The sequence below is a fragment of the Equus przewalskii genome, chromosome 18 (assembly GCF_037783145.1).
Source record: "Equus przewalskii isolate Varuska chromosome 18, EquPr2, whole genome shotgun sequence".
NCBI lineage: Eukaryota > Metazoa > Chordata > Mammalia > Perissodactyla > Equidae > Equus > Equus przewalskii.
Genome location: NC_091848.1, coordinates 3851011 through 3863570, shown reverse-complemented (window position 1 = coordinate 3863570; position 12560 = coordinate 3851011).

Sequence of the window (12560 nt, the reverse complement as noted above, 5' to 3'; positions counted from 1 at the left end):
TTGTCACCTGTGCTTCTGATTGACCAGCTATAAATTGGAGGTTCCCATGACCACCTTCCTCAGGTCCAGTAATTTGCTAGAATGGCTCAGAGCCCAGGAAAACAGTTTACCTACTAGATTACTGGTTTATAATAGAAGGGTACAAATCAGGAACAGCCGGGTGGAAAAGATGCATAGGAGTGTGTGGGAAGGTGTGCGGAACTTCCTTGCCCTCTTTAGGCACACCACCCTCCAGCACCTCCATGTGTTCTCCACTTTGTAAGCACCCCTCCCCAAAACCAGACTTGAGGGATTTTTATAGATACTTCGTTTCATAGGCGTGATTGATTAAACCGTTGGCCATTAATGATTAATTTAGCCTCCAGCTCCTCTTCCCTCCTGGGAGGTTGGGGGCGGGACTGAAAGTTCCAACCCTCTGATCACATGGTTGTTTACCCTGGTAACCAACCAGCCCCCATTTGGTTATCTAGGGTCTTTCCAAAAATCACCTCATGAACATAAACTCAGCTGTGGTTCAAAGAGGCTAGTTACGAGAAACAAAAGACACTCCTTTTGCCTTTCTGGAGCTATTTCAGGGAACAAAAAAAAGATAAAATATAACAAAAGATCTTCCCATCACTCTTTATCACTTAGGAAATTCCAAGCATTTTAGGGGCTCTGTGCCAGGAACTGAGAGGAAGACCAAATATATATTTTTTATTATAAATCACAATATCACACCTCTGCTCCACTCTTGACTCCCCTTTCATTTGGGCTTCCTGCGTTTGAGACACAAGCACAAATTCCCATCTCTTTGGCATGAATGAAAGCAGACTCTGGACTTCCAGGTCTTCCCCATCCTCTGTTAGCTCTGTGACTCTGGGCCAGTTACCTGACCTCTTCAAAGCTAGGAGGCCTCATTTATTACATGAATTTAATACTGTGCTTGCCCAATAGAGCTGTTATGAGGATCGGAAGGGAGTATGTACTCAAACCTCGTAGCCCTGTACCCGACACACAGCGAGGCCTCAGTCGGTGCCAGTGATCACAGCCCTTGCCCCACAGTATTTCACATGCCCTTTGTCCGTTCCCCACTAACAGTAGGCAACTGGAAGCCTTGAAGTGTAAGATATTCATTCTTGTATCTCCATACTTAACAATATTGTACGAATAACTAAGTGAACGGCCTGCAATTCCAGTGAGCCAGTAGCCAGGGTTCTAGTGCACGCTGAGCTCTGCACTTGGAGTTGAGAGGTTGTGCAGAGTTCAAAATACACGAGCCCTACCTTTGAGTGGCCTAGACTCAGTGCGATGGTAGTTCAGCATAACCAAGGCTGAATGACATCTGTTTGTTGAATGAAATATTAGGCGATACTAATAAAAATAGCCACCATTTTTTATCCTCTTGTTTTATGCCTGGTATATGCATAATTTCTTTTAATCCTCACACCAGCCCTAGGTAATAGGTACTATTTTTATCTCTATCTAAAAGAAAACATATTCCAAAAGGTCAAGCAACTCATTCAAGTATAAACAACTAAAAAGTACTAAAACCGGCTCTCAAATCCAGGGCTGTCTGACGCCCAGACTCACACTCTTTTAATGCTCCTCTCTGCACACATTGTGAGTTACTTATAGAATCATCTCCCAAATGTCCAAACATTCACGGATGTGAGAGCTCCCCGCCCCAAGGAGGGAAATGTACCTAACGAGCAGCCAGGGAACGGGCCAGTGTCCCAAACTGACAGAAGCTCAGTGACGAGGGGTAAAGATCCCACGGTCCACCTGCTCCAGCACCTCCTTAGTCAGCAGACAGGACAGGGGGATAACCAAGAAATGTCTCTGTGGAAGCGCAAATTGGAGACGTTAATACACATCTACCGTACCAATAAGAGTCCGGACAACTCCTGCCTGAACTGCGGCACACACTTGTTAAAGAGCATCCACTGAAAGGTAGCAGGTCAAAAAGCATATTGATGCACCGACACACACTGCAAGATTAACTAAACAGTCCAAAACAAAATAAATTATAACCCTTAAAAACTCCTCATAAGTAACCCTTAATTCTTTATTAAGCTGGTCTTTGAAGGCATGTGTCATTTATCCATAACAATAGAATGAACATCTTTATATTTGAACGAGTTCTCAGGCCACTATCTGGACCCTCCTGGCTTGGCACTGGGCCAGAGATCACACACTGAGAATTGCTCTCATGTGACCTTGTTCATCAGACCCAGAAGTCACTTTGTGAAGCTCAAGTTCTTGAACCAGACACCATTCATGAGGCATGAAGACCAAGACTGTGGTATCTTTTATGATAGGGAAAATGGAGTGTAGTCATGGAGAAAAGTCCGGAGTTGAAGTGAAAGAGAAGAGAGAAGTCAGGGCAAGAAATGACACCACTTAGCACTTAACTCGACGACCAATATCTGCTCTCAATTATCAAGGGCTTATCATGCGTCAGGGATTGTGCTAACTGCTTTGCATATATTATCTTGTTTAAACCTCAAAGGAACAAACCAACAAGGCAGTTCCTGTTATCATGCCCCACTGACAAGTGAGAAACTGAGGCGTAGAAAGGATAAGCACCTCCTCTCAGCATCACTTAGCTAGTGAGTAGTAAAACCAGACTTTGAACCCAAAGCTCGTGCCCTTGACCACGCCCCAACTCCATGCCTGTTTTCCAAGGTTAGCTTCCTAACAGGGGTCGGGCGGCCTCTCTCAGCCGAAGGGTCAGCACTCAGGCCGAGATGCTTTTAACAGTGGAAGGGGGTACTCTTCCCTGTTGGGCAATCACCAGGACTGTCCCAGGCAAACAGGGACACATGACCCGCCTATTAAACATCTTCCCAATCCACATCCCAACAGAATACACGTAGAGCAGGAATTCAAACACCACTTTGTAATTGCAGTTGGGGGTAGAAGCTGAGCAAGTATACCACAGACACCCACAGGGTAATTGTGATAGACAGTAATGTGTTAACAGACCTTAGTGCACTCGGAGAAATCTATCTTCCTGCCTGGAAAGGGACCAATCAATTGTGTGGGTCCAAAAAAGGTGCTTTGGGGCTATGTGAAGCAAGGCTACACCATGAGATTTCACAGAGGCAAGAACCTTTATGTCAGTGATGAAAGGCTGGGACCCAGTTACAAAGCCGGCTCCCCAGGCGCCCGGCCCAGCAGGAAGGCAGTTCTGCTAACAGGACGGCACAGCTGCGGCATCTGGATACGTCCTGGGTCTGGGCTGGACCAGGATGGCCGAGCAGGAGCAGAGCAAGAGAGGTAGAGGCATAGAAGTTGGGGTGGGGGCCTAGCAAAATGAGGCTGCAGAGCTAAGCTGAGACATTCTGCATGGTAGCTCTGCAGATGCCTTTTGGATATTGATCTTTTTATGTGAATTAATTATTTTTATGAACTGAAAAGGGAACTTTTTAAGCTCTTCCACTCAGATATTCTTTTAAACCGTCAGAAAGCATACAGCACTTATCTCTGGGAGCTGATGAGTCCTACATTCATTCAACAGATATTTACGGAGAGCCCATTAAGAGTCCCGGGCAGTCTCTAGGAGTCACGGGTGCAGCAGTGAACACAACACTTTCCCCGACCTCATGCTTGAGACTGTCTAAAGGCTTTTGTGGAAAATGGCACTTTAGAAAAGGTATTTATATCAACAATCTTGTTCCAAGTCATGAAAATTATATCCCTTCTCTAGCCCTCCATTCCCGCAAGTGCAAAATGAGGGCACTGACCTCCCCAGGCCTCTTCTGGCTCTACAGTCCTACGAGCCCACTGTCACAGTCCCAGGTTGGTGTGAAGGGCACTGCCCTTCTTCATTCAGATTTTACATTCTTAATATTAAAACTCTAAACTCATCTCAAAGCGACACATTTGACATTTTTTTCATGCACTGAATACAAATCAAAAGATTAAACACATAAATCGGTGAGGAGCTCCCCAGAAAGTGTGGTTATGCGGCCAACATGTAACCAGCCTTCCACTGGCCTCCTTTGGGAGCCACCTCAGAAAGACTCGCCCTGCTCTCTGCGGGCCTTATGTAAACCAGGACCCCAGAGAACCTCGCAGAGCCACAGCAGTGGCTAAAGAAGAAATTTTACTTTCCTTTTTCTTATTCTTGGATCAGAAGTGGAGAAATAGACTCCCAAGATAACTGCCCTTTTCCAGAATAAGAAAAAAAATTCACTATTTCAAGGTCAGGACTGGTAGCAACTGACAAGCTAATGTCGGGAGAGGGGAGAGAAAGTGGACATTTGTGCTCCTCTCCTACATGTCAGCACTCTGCAGTGGCTTACACATGCAGCCTCTGAGCCTCACAAGCAGTCTGTGCTGGAAGCACTGTTATCTTCCATTTTAAGACGAAGAAACTGTGGATGAGAGAGGCTGACTAAACTGTTCATGATTAAGAGCTGAGTCGAGATGCTATTTGAGTCTAGGGACATATTCTTGCTAGGGACTCCCCTTTCTGGGCTACCCCAACATGTTTAATTCAATTTAGACTGAAAATTTAATTATATATTTAGAATTTTAACTGTTAATTGTTCACATGTAGCCTCGTGGTATTATTATATTAAGATACCATATAGAAGTGCTCCTGATTAAAGAGAATTTCTTTAAGTCTTTGTCAGATAATTCTGACAGCTGTGTCGTGTTGTCATTGGCACCTACTGTTTGTCTTTTCCCATGTGAGTTATGATTTTTCTGATTTTTCTATATGTTGAGTCATTTTGATTATGTCCTGGGTATTTTCAACACTGTGTTTTAAGGCTCTGAGCTTTGTTTAAATCCTATGGAGAAGGTTGATATTTTCACATTAGCAGTTAACTGACCCAGTTGGGTTCAAGCCACCAGCCTTCTGAGGATTGTGGTTTCAATGTCAGTCCTGTTTTTCCCAGCCCTCCCACATGTGTGTCACCCAGTTATGAAGACATATGTAAATGCACAGCATGGTGCCCCGTACACACAGATGCTCAAATATTGCCAGCTGTCGCCTTAAATGGTCATAGCCTATGTCTACTTGGCTAAGTCGTATGGCCGAGAATTGATTGGTTTTGAGATCAGACCGGAAACTAGGCTGGATGAATGAGGAAACAGTTGACTTGGCTCTAGCATGTCGAAGAATGGACAGAGTCTGTGGGTTCAGAGACTAAACCTCAATACCAACTTGGGCACTGAATAGCAATGTGCCTTTGGGCGAGTTACTCCGACTCTCTGAGTTCATGTTCCTTTTTCTGTAAAATAAAGCAAAGAATACATTGCAGAATATTTTTGATGATTAAGTAAAAATATACAAGTTAAACATTGAAATTAAAATATATAAAACCCCTAGTACAGTTGCTGCATAACGACATATTGGTCAATGACGGAGCACATCTGTCTTGTGGTGGTCCCAGAAGATGATAAGGGAGCTGAAAAATTCCCATCACCTAGTGATGCTGTAGCCCTTGTAACACCAGGGTGCAATACATACTCACATGTTTGTGGGGATGCTGGTGTAGACAGACCTGTGCTGCCAGTCAGATAAAAGTATAGCACATACAGTTATATACAGTACGTAATACTTGATAATAAATGACTAGGTTACTGGTTTTGTGATTAATATATATACTTTTTATTGTTATTTTAGAGTGTATGCTTTCCACTTATAAAAACTGTTTCCTGTTAGTTGTTATGCTGGCGACAACCTCATACATCTCATGTTTATCACGTCTCTTGGTTGCATCATTTTCTCTTGTGCTTGATTAATCTCGTGTTGTTTTCTTCATCATGGCCCCTAAGCATACAAAATCCATTGCTAATGTGGCCAGTAAGAGAACATGTCAAGTGACTGACCTGGAAACGAAATTAAAAATGATTAAGCACTACAAAGGTGGGAAATTAGTGATGGTTATTGCTCACCAGTCAGGCATATTCCATTCTGTCATGGCTACAATCTTCAAGAACAAGAATAAAGAGACAGAAGCTGTTAAAGAATCTGCTGCATTGAAGGCAACGAGACTAACAAAAATTTAAGATGGGCCCGTATCAGACATGGAGAGACTTCTAATGACCTGGATTGAAGACTAGACGCAGAAACATATGCCTCTCAGCACCAGGACAATTATGGCCAAAGCAAAAAGTTTGTTTGCAATGTTGAAAGAAAAGGCTGGACTCGAATAGGATGTTGAATTTACTGCCAGCTCTGGGTGGTTTAAATGATTCAGGAGTCATTATTCACGACGTGAAAGTGAAGTGTGAGTCTGTGAATGTTGCAGTGAAGGCAGCTGAAGAATTTTTAGAAACTCTAGATAAGCACATTGTGGAAGCAAATTACTTGCCAGAGCAAATATTCAGTATGGATGAAAGCTCCCTATTCTGGAAACTGATGTCTGAAAGGACTTTCACCCATTAAGAGGCCAAGTGAATGTAAGGTTTCAAGACTTTTGAGCCAGGATAACAGTCTTGCTTGGGGGCAGTGTTGCAGGCTACAAATTGAAACCCTGTATCATCTGGCACAGTGAGAACCCCAGGGCTTTCAAGCATGTCAAGAAGCACACACTGCCAGTGTACCACAGGGGCAATAAGAAGTCGCGGATGACCCCGTTCCTCTCCCAAGATGCCCTCCTTAACTGCATGCCGGTGAAATGGAGAAATAGTGTTTGGAGAATAACACACCTTTTAAGATTTTGCTTATTGTTGATAATGTTCCCAGACATCCTCCTTTTATTGGTGATCTTCATCCCAATATCAAGCAGAGTTTCTCCCTCCAAACACCACCTCTTTGATGTAACCAGTGGATCAAAGGAGTTAGAGCAGCTTTGACGGCCTACAATGGGAAGAGGACCTCTGCCCAGGCTCTTGCTGAGGAAGACCCTGATGCAGTTCTGGGAGGATCACAACATCTGTGGCTGCATCAAGAACCTTGCTGGGGCTTGGGGTGATGTCACCAAGGAGTGTGTGAATGGCATCTGGAAGAAGACACTCAAGAGGCTCGTCTGTGACTTCAAAGGGCTCGCCAAGGATGAGGAGGTTGCAGAAATCAACAACCTTTGTTGATTGAATTGTTTGAGATGGCAAACAACTTTGACCTGGGTACGGATGTGGACAATGTTGAGGAGCTCCTAGAGGTGAGTCCTGAGGAATTCACTCATGAGGAGTTGTTGGAACTGGAACAGGAATACATAGATGAAGAAAAAGCACAAGAGAAGGAAACTGCAGGAGAAGAAGAAGAACCCTCTGGAAATTCACAGTGAAGGGTTTAGCAGAAGCTTCTACAGACCTCAGTGAGCTCCTTGAAAAGTTTGAAAACATGAACCCCAAAACTGAAAGATTTTCATTAATAGAGAGGAATGTTCATGGTGCATTATCTGCTTACAAGCAAATCTATGATGGAAAAAAGAAACAAACCAAGCAAACCACCATGGACATATTTCTGAAAAGAGTGACAACTCCTCAAGAAGAGCCTCAAGTGGGTCCTTCAGGAGGCATTCCAGAAGAGGGCATTGTTGTCACAGGAGATGACAGCTCCATGCGTGTTATCGCCCCCGAGGAACTTCCAGTGGGACGGGATGCGGTGGGGAAGACAGTGACAGTGATGGTCCTGAACCCTGTGTGGGCCTAGGCTAACGTGTGTGTTTGTGTCTTAGTTTGTAATGAAAAAGTTTAAAAAGTAAAGAATAAATAATTTTTAAAATAGAAAAAAGCTTATAAATTAAGGATATAAAGAAAGAAAATATTTTTATATGGCTATACAATGTGTTTGTGTTCCAAGCTAAGTGTTATTACAAAACACTTCAAAAAGTTAAAGAAGTTTAAAAGTTTATAAAGCAAAAAATTTTCAGTAAGCTAAGGTTAATTTATCATTGAAGAAAGGAAAAATTTGGTGTAGCCTAAGAGTACAGTGTTTATGAAGTCTACAGCAGTGTACGGTCCTGTCCTGGGCCTTCACGCTCACTCACCACTCACTCACTCACTCACCAGAGCAACTTCCAGTCCTGCAAGTCCATCCATGGGCAGTGCCCTATACAGGCGAACCATTTTTCATCTTTTATGCTGTGTTTTTATTATACCTTTTCTATGCTTGGGTATATTTAGATTCTCAAATACTTACCGTTGTGTTACGATTGCCTGCAGTATTCAGTACAGTGGCGTGCTGCACAGCTGTGTAACCTCGGAGCAATGGGCTATACCGTACAGCCCAGGTGCGCAGTAGGCTATACCGTCTAGGTTTGTGTAAGTGCACTCTGTGACGTTCACACAATGAAATCGCCTGACGACGCATTTCTCATAACGTATCCCCGTTGTTAAGCAACTCGTGACTGTAAATATTTTTATTATTAAGAAAACATATACTTTGGTAATAAAGTTATTAAAAAGAAAGAACAACAGTGATACTTTCAGTGCACATGCCAAAAGTCTACTTTTGTTTTGCTTTGCTTTGCTTTACAGATAGATTCTCATTAGTGAAAGATACTGATGGAGTTATAATGGGCTAAACCCTTTCAATGGCAGAGTCACACTGATGGCGTCCCAGATGTCACATGACCTAGCCCCTACTATCTCTCTGTCCTGATTTCATACCACCGCCCTTTCCTTGACTATTCTTGGGCCTTCTTAATATCTCCCCAAATTCTCAGGCCGTGGGACCTTTGCATCAGCTGTTCCTCCTTTCCCAAAATCTTCACAGGGTGGTGCTTCCTCATTATTAAGGTCTCAGAGCAAATCTCTCCAGAGAGACCGCCCCCATCTGAGATCATGACTCTACCCCCACCCATTGCTGTCCATCCTATTACCCTAACTAATTTTATTCACAGCATTCATCACTACCTGAAATTATTTTAGTTATCTATTTAGTTTCCTGTTTATTGTCTATTTTCACCCAGGAAAATGTCAGCTCTATGAGGCAGGCATTTTTTATTCCTGCTATAGTATTCCCTAGAGCCTAGAACAGTGTCTGGCATATAACAGGCTTTTGAATACTTGTTGAGCGAATGAATAAGAAAACTTCCATTTTGTTGTCTATAGTTTCTTTAACTGTTTTCTCTACTAGAAGAAAATTCATTATTATTTGTTCATTTAATTGAACTTTTTTCAATTTCTGGTTCCCCAAACATTCAATAACTCATCAACAAATCTGTATCTTAAGAATATTTCGGGGCCAGCCTTCTGGGGGATGAGGGACGAATGGAACAGAGTTGACTTGTTCCAGTCTCCCCAGCAGAACCCAGCCTGGATCAGCCAACAGCCTAGCAACACTCAGACATGTGAGTAGGCGTGACGAAAGTCAGCAAACATTTCTAGCTACCCAGCCCTACCCCTACTTGACCCCAGATTCTTGGGGAATGAACACTTGTTACGTACACTCTGAGGCTGGTGATTATTTGTTAGGAAATGTTATTGTGACAGTAGATAACTGACACATATGTCTTGTAGCTCTTTGTGTTGGCATAGAAAGGCCTACCTCCTTTGTTTTAACTTCTGCAAAATAGTCCATTGTATGTAAGTTCCCTAATTTATTTAATTCATTCTCTATTGACAGGTGTTTGAACTGTTTCCAGGTTTTTGCTAGCCAAACAAGACTACATAGAATAAACACAGGCAGGTATCTTTGTATACTTGGCACGTTGATCCAAAGAATAAATTCCTGGAGGTAGATTTGCTGGGTCAAAGGACAAATGTGCTTTAAATTGTGCTAGCTGTTGTATGAAACCTTGTTGCTAAAGTGTCTGTGCCAAGTCTTGATTTGATTTTAAGGATGAGAAAGCCTTTCAGCCTCTTCCAGAGTAATCCATCTTCGTGAAAGAATGTTATAGAAATTGGATACTTTTTAACCTCTAAATTTTATTAACTTTAGCTTACAATGTTTTCTGGCCTCAAATTATACAAAATATTGACTGTTGCCATCATTATTTATGTTTTGTTATATAGAGCTTTTTCTTTCCTTTTTTTTTTTTCATTTTTAAATACAAGAAGTTATCTCCTCAAGGTCAGGCTTCATTTTCTCAGCGTGTCTGACCTGGCGAGTTCCCACAAAGGACTGGCGCCCAAGGCTTCATTTCCAGGACTTGGTGATGGACAAAGGCTCAGGGGAAGTCAAGGCGAGGCTCAGTGGCCACCGACATTGCAGGTCTCTTCATAAGAGTCTTGCCTCTGCCGTGTTAGGCGACGGAAAGAATGAGGGCGTTGGGTTCCCCCACATGCAGTGTGTAGCAGGGTTTGTCCTTTATGCACTGGGCAAATTTGGATGTTACATAAACTCATGGACCTCAGCTTCCTCACTAAAGAAATTTCATTAAGCAGATGGTGACACATACATTCATCATTTTGTGAAGTCTAGTCCACGTCTCATATCTACTGCTGCCTGGGAACAAATGAAGACATGAGACAGCCACTAGGCAACTCACAGTGCAGGGATGGGAGAGCACCACGAAGCTGACCTGAGAGGCTCGGCTTGCCTCTCGCAGGCTGAGAGACACTGGGTGTGGTCAGTTAATCGCTCTGCACTCTTTCTCCTCTGCTGCGAGTGGAAATATGGAAGCCACCTTGCAGGGCTGGTGTGAGGACTAAAGGTTCTGCGTGGGAGTCACCTCGCACAGAGCTTGGCACACAAGAGGCACTCAGTGGTGGCACTCAGGACTTTATTTGTGTGACTTTCATGCCCATAAATGAGTGGTTGTTACTTTCCCTCACTGTTTCCTTCTAAAGTATCTTATCTAAATTAGAGAGCACATTCCCCACATTTGCACAGCTCTGAAAATGGTCTGTGGCTTCATACGGATGATATTCTGTAAGTGTTGTCAGCCAGGCTGCAGTCGTAGCGAGACTGCCATTGCCCATGCATGGGGAAGCTGGCGACATGAGTGGATGACAAGAAACTCTCGATGTCTCAGTTCACAGGCCATTTAAGAACCATTTGAAGAAGGAGTAGGATTCCCACCTATCGTCTGAACACTAGTTATTTCCACTAGTGCCATCATCATTGTCATCAGTTACACTCAGCTTTTATTAAGCACCTAACAGGTGAAGGAATCTGGGCTGAGACCAAGGAATGCGAAGGCCCGAGGGTCTTACAAGTTCCCCTGGGTAAATAAGGCACAGACATACAATGTCATTAACTGTACGAGGCAGTCTGTGGTTGGTGCCAAGAAGTAGTGCAGACACTATAGAAAAGCATCAGGAGGCAGAGAAAAGAGAAATGGCTGGGAGGGCGAGTGTTCAGAGATGGCCCCACAAAGAGGAAAATCATCCTGAGGCTTTCCAATGAGGATAGGACTTAGGGAAGAAGGGAGTCTTTCTGGCCTGGGGGCTGGCTGGAACAAAGCAGCAGTGGGAAAACCCCGAAGGGTATGACAAAATACAATTACTTCAGGATGAAGCATCAGGTAAGAGGAAGGAGGAAGTAGTGTGGTAAATAAGGAAGGCCAGCGAGTTGGGTACAGACTAGATGTGACCTTAAAGTTGCATCTGTGTGTCCCTCCTTACTTTTAATTTGTGAGTTAATGATGTGAGCACTTGTGGGTGACTGCCATTAGGCCACTGAGAATAGGAGGGAAATTTCCTCTTCATGGATGATTTGATCTGATTGTTCAGAACTAGAAGAGGTCTCACAAGACAATTTGTCCTGCTACCTGACTATTACTGGAAACAATGGCATAATTATCAACCACTCAAAAATGGAGATCATTGTTTTTGGCAGATGTCCTTTAAATGTAATTGGTTTGGTTTGATAACCTCAGAAAGCAAGTTGACTCACTTGGTTCCCGAGAAGCTTTACTGAGACATTTCCGTGGCTGCGGTGGGCACTTGGCGGCACCCACTTTGAAGATCATAGAGGCCTGTATCATCCTGGCCACGTGGTGTGCAACTGCTAAAAGATAAGCAGTTATTTGTTGACGTAGTATATCCAGGCCATCTCTTAAGACAAGCGTGCCTGATGTCGGGAGAGGGAACCCATCGATCTGGATCTCACCTCATTAAGGCCCCCGATGTCCAGCAAGAATGAACCTCAGCTTTTCAGTGAGATCTGAGATCTGGACCAATCTGTTGAAAGTGGCACGCTGCCCCCCTTCCCACCACAACCCTACGGCCTAGACCCCTTTCCCTGCTGTGTTCTTCCAATAGAATTTGTCACCCTCTAACGCGCTATTCACTGCTTTCCTAAGTTTACCGTTCAATGTGTGTCTTCCCTGCTGGGGTGGACGCTTCAAAAGGGCGGATATTTAGTCTGCTCTGTGTGCTGCTGTATCACAGGGCTCTAGAACAGCGCCTGAAGGCCGAAAACTTCAACCATTGAAGGCTGTTTCTCAGATGAGTGATCTCAGCAACAGGAAGCCTGGGCTGTTGTGGCGTGGACGGTTACACGCTCGGGTATCAGGTCCACATCGGATACTGTGGCTTCATCGTTCTTTATTCCCTGATTCTATGACTTTATACTACAAAAAAGGAGAACCATTAAAGTTAAAAAATGTTCTAAATATTGGTTGAGCTGTGACACATGCATAGCAACGTGCAATTGAATGTGTCTAACAACACCAGGGCCGGTCTTCTTGATTTAGAAAAGCCGATGAAGGGAACGTGAGCACATCCTT